This window comes from Elephas maximus, chromosome 14, assembly GCF_024166365.1.
Source record: "Elephas maximus indicus isolate mEleMax1 chromosome 14, mEleMax1 primary haplotype, whole genome shotgun sequence".
Taxonomy (NCBI): domain Eukaryota; kingdom Metazoa; phylum Chordata; class Mammalia; order Proboscidea; family Elephantidae; genus Elephas; species Elephas maximus.
This window is the reverse complement of record NC_064832.1, coordinates 15,024,451-15,041,568: the sequence shown is the minus strand read 5'-3', so window position 1 is coordinate 15,041,568 and position 17,118 is coordinate 15,024,451. Positions and strand designations below refer to the sequence as shown.

At 41.9% G+C, this 17,118-nt stretch overlaps 1 long non-coding RNA gene across 1 annotated transcript in view; it reads right to left on the bottom strand.

Moving 5' to 3' along the window:
* Positions 1-9,289: 9,289 nt before the first annotated feature.
* The window catches only part of LOC126058322 (uncharacterized), a 40,841-nt gene continuing 33,012 nt past the window's right edge, over positions 9,290-17,118 (bottom strand). Inside the window, exon 3 of the long non-coding RNA XR_007513190.1 lies at positions 9,290-11,206. This is a non-coding gene — a long non-coding RNA (uncharacterized LOC126058322). The remainder of the gene's footprint in view (positions 11,207-17,118) is intronic.

The window sequence follows — 17,118 nt, the reverse complement described above, 5'->3', positions numbered from 1 at the left end:
TACCACAACCAACACTTCCCCCAGTGGCTATACTGGTATGTGACAACTAAGTATCTGGACAAATGCATGGGCCGCTATCTCAGGACTCTGCAAAGGAAGTGGTTGGCAGTGGTAGGAAACCAGAACATAAAGTATAAACATTCCAGAGGCTGAAATTAAATGAGTCCAAATCATGTAACTGCATACCAGCTGTGCACAGAAACAGCTCCAAGAGAAGCCCTCTCTCATATCAAATGGGATAGAGGGTCCATAAAGGAGAGAGGTGGGCAAGCCGGCAGGTGGGAAGAAACTTAAAACTCTGGAAGAACAGATTCCTTCTCTCTGACCAGAGTATGTAAGGGCCCAAGAGTGTGGAGGAAGCTCCATTACGTTTTCTCTCTCCCTGTCTGCTGTTGGCATTTAGTCAGTTCTGCCTCAAAGGGTGTGACTTTTCGAAAGCAGATCACCAGGCTAGTCTTCTGAGATGCTTCTTGACAGACTCATGCTGCCAACCTTTGGGCCGGTTGTGGAGTATTTTGGCCCCATAGGCAGAACCAGTCGCTTATGTGCATGACAGAATGAGGAGATTAAAGCCACAGGATTCCTACCAGTGGGCCAAGAAAGCACTCCTTCAGAGCTCAGAGAGCATCAGAGAAATAGAGAGAGGAAGCGGCACAAGAAAGAGATTCTTCAAACTTGCTATGAACTCCTGGTTCACCACCCATCCCCCCAGATGCATATGCCTTGCCCTGACCCTAAGAAGCACTATCAAATCCTTTAAGAGCCTCACTAGGGGTTACAACACCATCAAGATTCCAGTCTGGGTGGCACTCATGTAGATTAGACCCGAGTATCACCGCAAAGGCTTCAAAAATTGAACGAAGATGTGAGCCACAGAATACAAAAACAGGACAGAACTTGCAGCGTGAACATATCTGGGTCAATTGAATGCTAAAAAAAACAAAATTAACATTTTGTTTTTCCATAACATTTAAGCAAGACTTACAGTTTTGAAATCTTAAGACACGTATTTTAAAATGCTATTCTAATCATGCTCCAAGAAATAACAGGGACATTTTTTAAATACGTGGAAAGATAGTGGCTATTTGCAAATGAAAATTTTACATGCTAAAAATGCAATGCTAGCAATGAAAAATTCATTTGATAGTTTCAAAAGCAGAATGGTGATGACAGAGAAAAAAACTGAGTTGGAAGTAGATCAATAGAAAATATTTATTCTGAAAACAGAGAAAAAATACAGAAAAAGATGAGCAGAGCCTCAAAAACTAGACCAAAACCCTATTTCTTTATTGGAACTCCAGAAGACATGGAGAAAATGTGTGGTGCAGAAAAAAGTATTAGGAGAAATACTAACACTTTCCAAATTTGGTGAAAGACATGAACTTACAGATTCAAGAAGCTCAGCAAACCCCAATGAGTTAAATTTAAGGAATTATATACCGCAATAACATATTATTATGAAAATATTTTAAGCACACTATACGAATTCTTTTACAGTGACATGTAAAAAAGAAAACGGCGTACTGTGCTTATGACAATACCTGGGAGGGGGAAAATGCAGTTGACAAAAAAAGAAAAAATATATATAAAACATGCATTATTTGCATAAAAATATGATATATCATAATCAATGGCAGAATAACAAAGACCAAGAAAATACTCAGGAAGAAGTTAGACAGAAAACAACACATTTCAAATGGGAAAAATAATTCAAATACTCTATAGTCATTATCAGAAGCCATGGAAGCCAAAAGATTGTGAAACATTTTTTCAACACAAAGAGGGAAATATTAATCTATATAGATATATAATTCTATACCCAGTCATACCTTTGGGAGTAAAGCAAAAGTAATGCCATTCTCAGGGGATGGAAAACTGAGAGAATTCATCACCACCAGACTTCTGCTAAATGAAACACTGAGAAAAGTGGTTCAGGTGGTAGACTTGGAATTTCATTCATATTTCAGGAAAGCAGAAAACGTGGGAACTATGTGGATAAATATACTATGTCAACACTGTAGTCACTGCACAACATGGCACTGGACATGCCTCTTTGGAAAGATTTTCCAGTCTCTTGGAAATGCTTGGGAATACACTCTTGGTGGCAAATCATTATTAGAGAAAGGAATTAATTTTGACAATATCTGAGAGCTGGCTGTATTCAAGTCTGGTGAATAAACTGGAAAATAAATTTTTGGACCCAAAATAAGTCATGGAAACAAAAAAATGAGTCTCAATTCCCATGTGGCCATGAGCCAGCTCTGAAGGCCTTCCCCAGAGAGGCATTTCAAGCACATCGGGAGCAATGTCTTCCTGTTGTTTTTGCTAGGTGCCATCGAGGGGATTTCTGAGTCACCGTGGCCCGGTGTGAAAGGAGAATTGTCCCCATAGGGTTTACTGGTGTGTAATCTTAACGGGAGCAAGTTGCCAGATCTTTATTCCTTAGAGCCTCTGGGTAGGTTCAAACAATTAACATTTCGGTTAGCAGCCGAGCACTTAACTTTTGTACCACCAGGGCTCCTTGGAGCAATATCAGTACCACAGAAGTTGGTATGAACCTTCCCATGGACCTTCTCTGAGAGATAATCCCTTGCTTAAGAACCAACTTTAGTTTTCATATATACTCATTCTGCATCAAGTCTAGGTAAGAATTAGAGTGCATCCTTGAGAGGACAATATTTTATATGTGGTCATCAACAAAATATGCCTCAAGGGCAAAGTTTAAGAATAAACCAAGGGATTTCCCATCAGTCCTTGGGACCTGAGAGGGTCTTCAGGAGGATTTTCTGAGACTCATGGAAAAGGAAGTAGTAGATGCTGCCTTCTTTTTACCACTTCCCTCCCAAACAAACAGGAACCACTGCTAAGATGTCAGGTGTTAAACCCAAACTCCTCTTCGCATCCTCTATGAAACTTGTATAGTAAGACCAGGAACCAGGTGTTCAGCTGTGTGAAGAGAAAAAAAAAATTTTTTTTTTTTTTTTTAGTATTTCCCATCTTCCAAAGTTTTGAGTTCCAGTGGAATCCTGTTATAAGTCACTAGATCAGCCCAGGACCTGGAAGACTGAAATTCCTGGTGCTCTGACAAGTGGGAGGGGTGGGGGGGGGCACTGGGCAGAGCCTCCTTGACAATCACTTGCCCCAAGAGGCTCTGGAGGCTGCTTCATGTTAAAAGTCAAAGGCCCTTCCGGCCCAGCAGAGTAAGAGCAGGGAAAGACTTTCTCCATTGAAAGAAGAGATGGGCTCAGGAGCTGCAGGTGTGAGACCATTCAGCTTTTTGGCTTCAGGGCATCCCGGCCCCAGTTCACCTTTACAACTGGGCCTTTATAGCCTCTCCACTTCTCTCTCCCTCCCAGCTTTCTCCCAGCACCATGGGCTGTGGCTTCTGCTAGTTTCAATGTTTCAGTAGCACCTCACCCCACTCAGAGGAGGCAGGTTTGCAGGGTGGGGGGCACAAACCCATAGTGCCGCTTAGGTGTCCTTCAACAGAAACTCTCTGGAGGGGACAAGTTGGCCTGACTGATCCTGAGACCCAGACAGAGGGAAACCCAGGGGGAGGGTCATTGGTTGAGGAAGTGTCAGCACCCTCAGGGTCATGTCCCTGGGGTCATGCCCAATTGCAGGAAAAAGGAATTAGCTCTGCAGCTTGGTGTGTTGACCGTCCAGTATGAAGGCCCCGGAAGCCTCTGGAGAATTCTCAGAATTTAGTCTAATCCAGCACTGGGGAAATCCTTACTGAATGAGAGCAGCCATATTCCTGGGGATCTTTATTCTAAAACTCTCAAAGCAGTTGATACAGTCTTAGGAAGTGGGAGATAAGAAAGCTTGGGGCCACAGAGGGACTGTGGCAAAAGAGGGAGGTTCCTATCACTCCCTCTGGGGTCTTGTTCAGGATTTTTTTTTTTTTTAATGCAACTTGGGCTCCAAACAGGCATTTATCGATGAAGTTGTATTTATGATCCTTAACTCAAATCTGGAGTTTTGAGCTTATTTTGATGATTTCTTCTTTAGTCTATGGAGAAAGGAGTCTACTATAAGCCAGTGGTGAAAGTGCAGGAAATAAAGTCCCTAGTCCTGACCGGGGTCGGCTCTGCTGCACCCCAAACTAGGGGTGACCTCCCTGGGGAGCCCTTCTGAGGGAGAAAGGGGGTGCAGTGTGTGTACCTACAGTGTGGCCTCTGGGGCTTTGCCTTCTCCTCCCAGAAGTGCAACCTCGGGCCTCCACGTGCGGACCCAGAGTTAGAGGGTGACCTCAACTCTCCCACCTTTCCTGGGTCATCCTCTGGACCCAAGTCCCCATATGCCTCCTCTGCCCTCCTATCCCAGCATAAGCGCTGTGATCAGGCTCAGGTGCGTGCACTGGGTCTCGCTCTCTGTGGCCTCAGGCTTCCCCTATTCTGGTGCGACCTGTGAGCCTGGCGGGTCTGAGTTCAGGGCAGGGCTGGGTGGGCTGGGACTGTCGCAAAAGGCTCCTGAAGCCAGCTTCATCCTGCTGCCCGCGAGCTTGCGGTGGGGCAGCCCTGGGCATCGCGCATCCCCCAGGGCGCCCCTCTCTGTGCAGCCCTGCCCCGCCCCCACCCCCCAACCACCCACCCTCCGCCTCAGGCCTCCTAGTTCTAGAGGCGCCTTTTCTTGATGCCCAGATGCAACTGGGCACCGCACCGCCCCGCAGAGTCAATCCAGCTAATGACCTCAACCTGAAATGCACAACTTTAAAACTGCTAGATAGGTGGGAAATGAAAAAAAAAAAAGTAAATGTGAAACACTTAAAAAGAACAATTACAAAGATGTCACATTATGTGGGACTGACTGTATTCTCACATCATAGACTCAAAGGAGGCTTGGTTGTATGTTTCTTTGCAAATAAGTCTTAGATAAGGGAACTGGTACCAGGAGTAGATACGCAGCGTGACTTCCGGAAAATGGAAAGTCTGGGATTGATTAATTGGCCTGGATGAGGCTGAAAACAGTGATAACCACGTAATATTTAATGATGACATCCTAGCAGTCTACAACATGCAGTGAAAATTTTTCTAAGTAAATTGGCACCAGAAATGGCCTTTAATCACTATACAAAATGGGTCAGTAGTTCAAGATCTCCCTAAGAAGAAGGAATCAACTCGATGGCCAAATGGTTTCAGGTTTGGGAGACCACTTTCAGGCAAGTTCCAGCAAACATGCAAAAAACAGATCATCTTAATCTTGTACATAGTCACCAAAGAAGAGAAAAATATGAGATGCTCTCCAACTTGATCCTTAAGGCTACTTTAATATTGATACCGAATTAGAAAAGAAAGGTATAAGTAATTGAGATGCAAAACCCTACATAAAATGCTGGCAAAGAACTCCAGACAAGTGTAAACCATGTAATACGCCACGATCAAGGGGGTTTATTGTCAGCATGCAATCGAGTGAACATTAAACATTTAATAACTTAATTCACCACATGTGTAGGTTAAGGAAGAAAAGACAAGGCTCACATAAAGAGATGGCGAAAAGTAGTGATAAAATCCAATCACACTGAGACATAAGAACTCTGAGCAAACTAGGAACAAAAAAAGGAGTTCCCAAACTTGGAAAACTACAACTAGCATGATAGTTCATGGCGAAATGTGGGACATTCTCTTTAAAATTAATTAGCAATAAAACAAGGATGCTTTCTCTTATTATTTCTATGAAATATTTAACAATGGAGGTCGAAGCTAGAACGAAATGACAAGAAAAAGTATAACTGTTATTATTCATAGATTATACGAATGTCTTCACAGGAAATTTTTAAAAGCCATAGAAAACATTAGAATTAATACTAATCATAAATACAAAGTAAAAAATAGAGTGAATTTCTATGCATCAGCATCAAGCCGGCTCTTTTGTAGCTTAGTGAAAGCAGAGGACACTGATAGGGAAACAGCAGGATCCAGGTGGGCTAGACAAGGAGGGGAGAGCACTATTTTACCCTAGGCTGGATTTATAAGCACAGATATGTGTGTTAGTTACCTAGTGCCGCCATAAGAAAAAAATAACACAACTGAGTGGCTTTAAAGAACAGAAATTTATTTTCTTACAGTTCAGGAGAGGCTCGAAGTCTGAATTCAGGGCATGGCTCATGTCTACTTCAGCTTCTAGCAGCTTCCAGCCACCCTTTGTGTTCCTGGCCTTGTAGATGCATCTGCTCCTGTCTGTGTCTATTCTGCTGTTTTTATAACTCAGAAGGGACTAGGTCTAGGACCCACCCTACACTGGTATGGCCTTATTAACATAATTTTAAAAATCCCCTATTTCTAAATTAGGTCACATTTACAGGTACAGTGGTTAGGATTTCAACATACCTTTTGGGGTTATACAATTCAGTCCATAATAGTGCCCTCACCAGATATTCTGGACTGAGAGTCCAAGCATGAGCTGCTGAGAGTGGTTCTGTTTTTTTTTCTATATTAGTTGACTGTAACTTGTATCAATGGTCACCCATATGAACTTTGGAGCAACTTTTTATGAAGGACCTGGTCAACCTTTTTAACCGTGTCCATTATGTGGAAAAACACACAGACTCCCATCACTGTAGCCTTGAGAAATTGATACGGGTGGAATGGGTTTGGGACCAAGACTTGCTTCATGGCCTTGATAACATGGCATAGCTGTCAGACGTCCACGTGGAGATGTCAGGTAATAATACTAATAGCTAACACTTACTGAGCACATGCACTGGTGTCAGGGGCTCTTGTAAAAGCTTCTCCTTAAGAGTTTTGCTCTGCATGATAGTCCTATGAGGAATGTGCCATTATAATGCCCATTTTACAAAAGAGGTCGATACAGAGAGTTAGGCTGACATTTGAATATACGAGTCTGCACCCAGGAGGAATTTGACTAGAGCTACAAAGCTGGCATCTGTAGCTACAGATAGACAGCAGTGGACTCACTGAGTCATCCTAGACAGAGGGTGTCAATAGAGAGAACTAAGCACCGAGCCCTAGGGCACCCTGACGCCTACAAGCTGGCCGGGTGAACCACAGCCAACAAAGCTCTCTGAAGGCCACTGCGATTCCTGGAAGGTGGCCTGTCCTTTCTCTAGGCCGAATTTCCCCACTGCCCCTCCCACCCGCACTGGCTTGTCCCCTTCCTAATGGCAGGGACAGTGAGTAACTTTCACCACTGCCCAAGATCCCAAGGTTATAATAACATTGGTATGGAAAGCAGACTGATGGAGTCAGGAAGCCTGGTGGTCACATGCAGCCAGCTGGAAAGAGAAAAGAGCAAATAAACAAGGGGAGAAGACCGTGAGCCAGAGGAGTGGGAGAAATGAAATATTTCCCGAGTGCCAAGTAAGGCTGGGCGTCTGCTAGTGGCATGTAGTTCCTCATTTAAGCTTCAGATGGACACAGTGGGTGGGATAGACATTGTTACCACTTTCATCATGCAAACGCTTTATTATCTTTGATTTTAACAGTCACATGTTAACAAACCAGAAAACTGAGAAAAGTATAATAAAAGAATACATCTCATCAATTGCAGACTATAATGTTGCCTCAGAAGCTGCTCATTTTTGTTGCTGCTGTAAATATTCCACACAACCTTTGCCAAGTGAACAAGTTGTACAGGTGTACAAGCTATTGACAGCAATTACATTAATCAGCTGTGCAAACTTACCCTTATCAACGGGATTTTTCCATCACCATAAACTGAAACTCCGTGCTCTGTATGCAATAACACTGCTTTATTTCCTCCCTCCTGCCCCTGTTAACCCCTAATAAACTTTCATTACTATACATTTGCCTGTTCTTATAAAAGGCAGGTTTCTGAATCTGAAAGCTCTTGACAAGCCACAAGGGTGAATTCGTATGGTAGCAGAAGTTATTTGCAATACCTATGTCCTACTATGGACTTGGTTCTAGAATATATAAAGAACCGTTTATAAAGCAAAAACAAAAAAAAAGTCCAATAGATGAGGAAATACTTGAAAAGATTTCTACATGGCCAACATACATTCATTAGTTATCAGAGAAACTCTTAACAAAATGTCACAATGTGATACTATCCCCCACACACCAGAATGGCTAAAATGAAAAAGATGGAAAATACCAACTACTAGGTAGAGCATGGAGCAAAGGGATCTCTAATTTACTGCTAGTGAAAGTGTAATTTGGTACAACCACTTTAAAAATGCTTTGGCCATATCTACTAAAGCTGTGAACACACATGTATCCTACGACCCAGCAATTCTACTTCTAGATACATACCCAATAGAAATGGGTAGATATGTTCAACAAAGCACATACTTCTAAGGAATGAACACTCTCATTCTGAAAGCCTAACTTTTTAAATTTTTCTTTAGATGAAGGTTTACAGAACAAACTAGCTTCTTACTAAACAGCTAGTACATATATTGTTTTATAACAACGGTTACCAACCCCATGACATGTCGACACTCTCTCTTCTTCAACTTAGGTTCCCTATTACCAGCTTTCCTGTCCTCTTCTACCTTCTAGTCCTTGTTCCTGGGCTAGTATGCTGCTGGAGCCTCATTTCGTTTTATGGGCCTGTCTAGTCTTTGGCTGAAGGGTGAACCTCATGAGCGACTTCATTATTGACCTCAAAGGATATCTGGGGTCCATACACTCAGGGTTTCTCCAATCCCTGTCAAGTCAGTAAGTCTGGTGTTTTTTTTGTGAGTTAGAAGATTGTTCTACATTTTTCTCCAGTTCTGTCCTGAATGCTTCACATTCAAAGCATTATTCTCTGTCTGTTCTAAGGTGATGGCCATATATAATATGTTTATATAGAAAAGTCTAGAGCTTTCTCTGAAATTCAAGAGCAAATCTCTAGAGGCTCATGTGCTTATAGCTTCTGTTCCCTCTGGAGCTACTGCTTCTGTCTGTCCTTCTGCTGGGCTGCACCACATGGAACCAGTTATAAAATTCAACTTCATCTTATAAATTCACAGGAGTCCTACTCACACAAAATTTTTATTGGCTATGAGAACAGGTGTATAGATAAGGTATAGAAGGGATTTCTATTGCATCAAAGCAAAACCTTAAAATGAAATGGCTGGGAATGGCGGGCCTCCTTCTGTAAAAATGCTTTTCTATATGGAATATGGGAAAATGCAGTTAAGATATGGCTTATGCAAAAAGGCAAAAAGGAATGTTTGCAGCAATTTGGTAATCATTTAGATCACCTGTAAAAATATTTTCATCCTTTTTCTCATAGCTTGCAGGAAAAAAAATTCCAAAAGGATCGCATATTTAAAAGTAAAATATGCCACCATAAAAATTTCAGAAGAAACTATGAGAGATTTTGTTTTGCTTTTTATTGGTAAAAGAGAAAGATTTTCTAAAAATCCCAAAGCTGTGAAGGCTAAAACTGGTAAGATATAGATACAGATCTTTGGCATAGCAAAAACTATATGAAGAAAGCAAAAATACAGGCAAAAAGCTGAAAAAAAAATTGCAGGCTAAGGATTTGACTAGACATTTCTCCAAAGAAGATATAGAAATGGTCAATAATCACATGAAAAGAAGCTCAACCTCATTAGTCATTAGGGAAATGCGAATCAAAACCAAAACGCACTATTATTTCAAAACCACTAAGATGGCTCAAATCAATAGGATGGACAACATATGTGGTGAGGATGTGGAGAAACTGGAACCCTCATACATTGCTGGTGGACATGTGACACGATCCAATCAGTTTGGAAAACAGTTAAGTACTTGCTCAGAAAGTTAAACATAGAGTTACCATGCATAGCAATTCCACTCCTAGGTATGTACCCAGGAGAGCTGAAGCATGTTCACATAACAACTTACAAAAGAATTTTCATAGCAGCATTATTCATAAATAGCCAAAATATGGAGAGAATCCAAATGTCATGAACTGATAGACAAGCTGTGGTATATTCGTAGACTGGAATATTAGTCATTAAAATACATGCAACAATATGGACGAACTTTGAGAACATTATACTAAGTGAAAGAAGCCAAACAGAAATGACCGCATGGTGCATGACTCCATTTACATGAGATGTCCAGAACAGACAAACCAACACAGACAGAAAGTAGATTAGTGGTTGCTACGTCTTGGACGAAAGGAATAATGAGGATGACTACTAATATGTAGGGCGTTTATTTACAGGGTACTGAAAATATCCTGAAGCTAGACAGTGGTGATTGTTGCACAACTCTGTCCATATACTAACAACCACAGAATTGTGCACATTTCAAAGGGCAATGTTATGGCGGGTGAATTATCTCTCAATAGAAATATTTGTGACTCCTAAAAGACTAACTTTTCAATTCAATATATAGAACTTATAAATCAGTAGGGGAAAAACAACCCAACTTTACCATGTCTCTTTCCAACCAAAGTGAAGGGGGTACATTCAGTTAGTACACTTTATTTTTGTCTCTCTCTTCATTATAGAAGTTCTGTTCTCATTTTATATAACTTTAAGTTATGCGAGTACTAGTCTCCATTTCCTTACCCCTGTTTTCACTATTGTAACTACATAAAGAGAGCAGTACCATGGTTTTTATAAAAAGCCACCCACTCATTCGTTCACTCAAATCAGTTTTGAGTGCTTCTTAGGTGCTAGGAACCAGGATACTCTTGCAACACAGCAGAGAAGCTCCTGCCCGCACGGGCCTTCTATTTGTGTGGAGCAGTAAGATGATAAACCAGCCAAACAGCATGGAATGTTACCTAACATCAGGGAGGAGGCGTGTAATTTTGGAGGTGTCCCGAGCTGTGTCTCTCTCGTGAAGAGTTCTCTCTTTCCTCTAAACCCAGTGAAAAGTACACACTTCGAAGGAACTGTGGGGTCGATAAGTGTGAAAAAGAGATTTCATTTCAGTTTCATTGTGTTGGTTTCACCTGCTACGCTGTCAGCATTTTTTTAAACATTATTCTGCAGCTAATATCAACCCCTCTCCAAAAAAAACACTCTTGCCATGCAGTTGATTCCGACTCACAGCGACCCTATAGGACAGGGTAGGGCTTCCAAGGAGTGGCTCATCTTAGGACACAAATAACTCCTGCTTATGAGAATCCGAAAGCTGTTCAGTGTGGATGTGTGAAGGACTCAGCAACACTTACGGTGATTTCCAAGTAGGTGGGGTGCAATAGTGTGAGCATCAGGAGCAATGAACCCCATGTGCACTTTGCATCCTTCCACAGATTATGACACAACAATCATTCCCTCCTCATCGTCCTGCATCTTGTAAGAGAACAGAGGGAATTGTCAGGCAGGACCCTTTGAAAACGCATGGCAAGAAATTTTATTGAAACATTAAATTCAACATAAAATCTTTCTGCATTTTCCTTCCTTCCCTACCTTATTTCAAAGAGGTAGTTGGACTCACAGAGTTGAATCCCTGAAACCTGGAGACTCTGAAGAGTCTGTGGTAAAAGCCTCAGCTCACTGGATTAATCACACTGAGTGAACTGGAACCCAGGGGAAGAGTCAGACAGCAGAGTCCTAGACATTAGGAAGGGGTGAGGTCTGCTTCTTGATAAAGCCCTGGGGTAGGTGGTAGCACCTCAAAGGGTAATGCAGGCACGTAAGTAGACAGACCCCCTTATGGCGTTCCCAGTCCTGCCAACGTTCTCATGCTCCAGCTGGGAATGGAAGCCGCAGAAGCAATGCTTCTAGAGAGATCCCCCACATAGGCTGGGGCAATGGGTGTGTTAAAGCTCTTCTCCAAACCTTGGTCCTTCATTAGACTCCAGGAATTACTGCATATCTGGGTGAGGGGCACCCTAAAAATAAACCAACACCAAAAAAAAAAAAAAAAGCCCTGAAAAAAAAAAAAAAGTGTTAAAATTTCATCGCAATTTTGTAAGCCAAGAGCTCTGAGTTAATTGAAAGAAATATGTTTTCTTGCACACATGAATTTGTGCAGATTCACAGTTACAGTTCATATTATTCATTCATCCATGGAGCCAACAAAGATTTACTATATAACAGCTACATGTGAGATCCTATGGCAGTTGCTCTGATGATGAAATGACTCGGAGAAGTGCCCTCATTGCCTGCTGAGAGAAACAGCCAAGTTAACAGTTGTTATCAATCATGTATTGCTGTGTAACAAATGACCCCAAATTATAGTGTCTTAAAAGAGCAAGGATTTACTAAGCTCACAATTTTTCAAGTTGTCCATTTGGGGTTCTTCTGACCTGGGCCAGGCACAGTGGCTCACAGCACGGCTTCCTCATGTGTCTACTATTTGGTTCCAGGTCAGGTGGGAGCCAGTTCATCTAAAGTCAATTCAGTGACGCCACAGGATCCTCTCTCCATTGGTCTCTCATCATCTAGTAGGCTGGCCTAGGTTCGCTTCCATGAGTTCTCAGGGTTTAAGAGCAACAAAAGGGAAAGTCTCAATGCAAAGTCTTTCAACTCTCTGCTTGTATCAAGTTTCCCACTATCCCAATGTCCAAAACAATGATAACGTCGGCCCCAACTAAGGGGTGGAGAAAGACTCCTACTGCTAGTGAAAGGCACTCCAGAGTCTCATAGAAGGCATGGGCATGGGGAGAGGACAAATGTGTAGACATTTTTTAAACAACCACAACAAGTAAGTGCAATTGTGTTTTATGCTGTGGTAATCGGTTTTGCAGGTACAATGAAGTACGGAGCAAGAAGTGAACAAATCTACCAGAAAAATATTTAGGGAAGACCACAACCAGGAAGTGATGCCTGAATCAAGTTGGGAATATGACTGGATAGTTAAGGGGTGACAAAAGGCCCAGGTCCAGGAAGCCCCATGTCTTCTCCAGAGAGAAGTCTGAGGGGACAGGCTGAGGCCACTGAGGGAATTGCTACATTTGTGAATAGGTACAAATTATCTTTTTTTTTTTTTTCCAACCACTCCTCCCTGTTCTATAGATTGGAGTCACAGAAAATGAGCCCCTAGCATTTCCCTGTTGAAACTTTTATTTTACTCTGAGAAGTCAGCTTCTTCCCCATCACCACCCCAACTTTCTTAATTTCTTCCTCAAATGATCTCTTTATTTGCTAGTTCCTTTTCTAAACAGTTTCCAGAATGAAAGCAGAGTATGGAAGATACAGAGGTCATGGACTTTTCCCAAGTCAACTCCTAAACCTCCCATTCTGGCTGACCATAAAAGTCCTGAGTCTTAGCATTTGTGGGTGAGGTCATAAGCCCAGTCTGTTTCATGGGGTCAGGTCTTTTAACCATGCTTCACCAGAGGATAGGCCAGGAGATGGGAGTGGAGAGAAAATCTTCTAGTCACAGGGAAGAGCCTGTGTGAAGCCTCAGAGGCTAAGGAGACCTGAGAGGCATTCAGAGTGGACATTGTATGACCAGAGCTGGAGAGACATGATTCCAACAGGCTGAAATGAGCAGTTTTGGAAAAAGCAATTCCCTGCCACGCTGTAACGATTCCCTGTACTCTCTCTCTCCCCACCAAGGGATAGTAACCCCATGGGGTACAGGGAAAAGTTACAATTCATTTTTAATACAAGCCCTGTTTTCACAGTCTGGGCCTGGCAGGTTTCAAGCCCCTATTTAAACAGTTCCATGTTTTCCTTTTGCCCTATTTCACTTTAAAGTGGTCCCATGGAACTGAGCAATGTCAGCAATGATGTCACACAGGGTTATGGAAGCCATGGTGCTCACGCAGATCTCACCTGCTCTTTGGGGAGGGTGTCGATCTGAGGTCCTGTGGAAGAGCACCTGGAGCTACCGAATCATGGAAATTCCTGACTAAACCAGAGTCCCCAAGTCATCAAAAGGTCATGCATCATCAAGAACTGGTAGAAAGTATAAAGATCCTTCGGAAGACCATCATGTTGGGACATCTTCATCCAGACAGGATGAAACGGTGATACATGAGGAAAAAGCCTTTCTTTAAGACTCTAGATAAGGGTGAGAGGAAAAATTGTCCCCGACTGATCTGTGCTAGAAAACAAAGGCTCTGGTTTCCACCACAAAAGAGAGCCACGATGGGACAAGATGAAGGATTTGGGGTGAATGATAAGGTCATAAGGAGGATTGTCCTGAGAAAGCACTTTCTGTCATCTGGTAGGTAATTAACCAAAGTCTTATATCAACAACAAATGTAGGAATAAGTGAGGGATCAAACTAAGGAATTCATTGGGGGTTCGAATGCTTTCCAAACCGGGTGCAGACAAGGCACTCTATTGTTTAGGATCTGTACCTGGTGGAAAGGAAGGAAGCCAGTGGGGCAGAGAGTGTAGGATAGGGGAAAGGGTGGTTAGAGAGAAGCATACTTAGTTACTATATTTTCTAATGACATGATATTAATATAGTATGTGAAGAATTAAGAAAAAGTCTCAGGAGGTTCTGGGAGTGGGAGGTTGAAGAACCCCAGGGCCCACCTCACTGAGGGCAGAAGGAGGGCTTGCAGACTCCTCCCCTAGATCCAGGAACTCCCCTTCTCCTCCTATGTCTCCTCCCCACCTCTCCCCAAGGGTCTAACAAACCATCACAGCAAAGATAGGTATAGAATTTTTTTACATTCCTGCTTAATCTGAATTTTGTCTAGGGTCTCAAATTGCCTACTCTTTTCAGGCCAGTTTTTTTGCCCTCCTCACTACCATTATCTTTACTGCTCTCCACCACTACTCCAGTGCTGCCTCCACTGGCCCTATTTCCTCCTGCTTCCTAGTTTTCTGACTGGCCTCTAAAACCCTTTTGAGAGATCCCCCTCCACATATTCTGTCTGTCACTGAGCTTGCAGTCCCCTCCCAAGCTGCTTCCATCTCTTTCTTCCTTAACTCACCAATCCTACCCTCATACTTAGAAAAATACAGACCCTTATGTTGACAAATGCAACCCACACACACACTCAGTTGATGTGATTGTGTCTTGGCTACTGAGTTTTGTGCCTTCAGACTCTCAAATATGGACACCTCTTTATGCCTCAGACTGAAGGAGTATTTCTCATAATGACATGGGGAGAGCTTTCCGTTCAGGGAAAGGCAATTTTAATATCCTGCTGTGAACTGGTTAAGGGTTTAAGGAGAAGCTTTAAAAAAAAAAAATTTTTTTTTTTAATTATACACAAAAATGCAAATTATGCTCTGTCTTTAAGTATAAGTCCTTGTATAAAAAGCCTTCCCTAAAGGGCCACACAAACCAGAGACTCCATCAGCCTGAGACCAGAAGAACTAGATGGTGCCCAGCCACAGTCAATAACTGCCCTGACGAGAACACTTGCTAGTTATAAAAATGATGGTACCCTCAAATACAGCCCTTATACTGACAGAAAAAAACAAAATGGATGTCAGAGATACTCTGAAACTTGCTCTTGAACGTAAAGTAGTGAAAGCAAATGCAAGGAATGACGAAGTAGAAGAGCTGAGGAGAAGATTTCAAAGGGCAGCTAAAGAAGACCAAGTATGATAATGACATGTGCGAAGACCTGGAGTTAGAAAAATAAAAGGGAAGAACACGCGTGGCATCTCTGAAGCTAAAAGAACTGAAGAAAAAATTCAAGCCTCGAGTTGCAATAGTGAAGAATTGTATTGGCAAAATATTGAACAACACAGGGAGCATCAAAATAAGATGGAAAGAATACACAGTGTGATTGTAGAAAAAAAGTGGGTCGATGTTCAACCATTTCAGGAGGTAGCATATGATCAAGAACTGATGGTACTGAAGGAAAAAGTCCAAGCTTCACTGAAGGCATTAGCAAAAAACAAGACTCCAAAAATTGACAGATTACCAGTTGAGATGTTTCAACAAACTGATGCAGTGCTTGGGGTGCTCAATTGTCTATGCCGAGAAATTTCACGAGCCCACTGGAAGAGATACATATTTGTGCCCATTCCAAGGAATGTGATTCAACAAAATGCGGAAACTATCGAACAGTACTGTTAATATCAAAAGCCAGTAAAATTTTGCTGAAGATCATTAAAAAGAAGTTGCAAAAGGACATTGACAGAAAAATGCCAGAAATTCAAGTTGGATTCAGAAGAGGATATGGAACGAGGAATATCATTACTGATGTCTGACTGATCTTGGCTGAAAGCAGAGAATACCAGAAAAAAGTTTCCCTATATTTTATTGAATATGAAAAGGCATTAGACTATGTGAATCATAGCAAATTATGGGTAACACTTCAAAGAACGGAAATTCTAGAACACTTAATTTTGCTCATGTGAAACCTGTACATAGACCAAGAGGCAGTTTTTATGACAGAACAAGGGGATACTATGTGGTTTAAAATCAGGAATAGTTTGTGTCAGGGTGGTATCCTTTCATCACATTTATTCAATCTGTATGCTGAGCAAATAATCCAAAAACTGCAGTATATGAACAAGAACACGGCATTTGGTTTAGAGGAAGATTCATTAACAACCAATGATACGCAGATAACACAACCTTGCTGAAAGTGAAGAGGACTTGAAGCAGGTACTGATGAAGTACAAAGACAACAGCCTTCAGTAGGGATTGCACTTCAATATAAGAAAAACAAAAATCTTCACAACTGGACCAATAAGCAACATCATGATAAACAGAGAAAAGATTGAGGTTATCAAGGATTTTATTTTACTTGGTTCCACAGTCAAAACCTATGGAAGCAGCAATCAAGAAACCAAATAATGTATTGCAAATCTGCTGCAAAAGAACTCTTGAAGGTGTTGACCAGCAAAGGTGTCACTTTGAAGGCTAAGGTGTGCCTGACCCAAGCCATGACATTTTCAATCGCCTCATATGCATGTGAAAACTGGACAATGAATAAGGAACACCAAAGAAGAATTGCTGCCTTTGAATTATGGTGTTGGTGAGCAATATTGAATATACCATGGACTGCCAGAAGAACAAACAAATCTGTCTTGGCAGATGTACAGCCAGAATATTCCTTAGAAGCACGGATGGTAAGTGTTTGTCTCATATACTTTGGACATGTTATGAGGAGAGACGGATCCCTGGAGAAGAACATTATGCTTGGAAAGTAGAAAGTGAAAAAGAAGAAGACCCTCAATGAGATGGATTGACACAGTGGCTGTAATACTGGGCTCTAGCATAATAACGATTGTGAGGATGGCATAGGACATGGCAGCATTTTGTTCTCATGTATGTAGGGTCGCTCTCAACTGAAACTGACCTGATGACACGTAACAACAACAACATCCTGTTT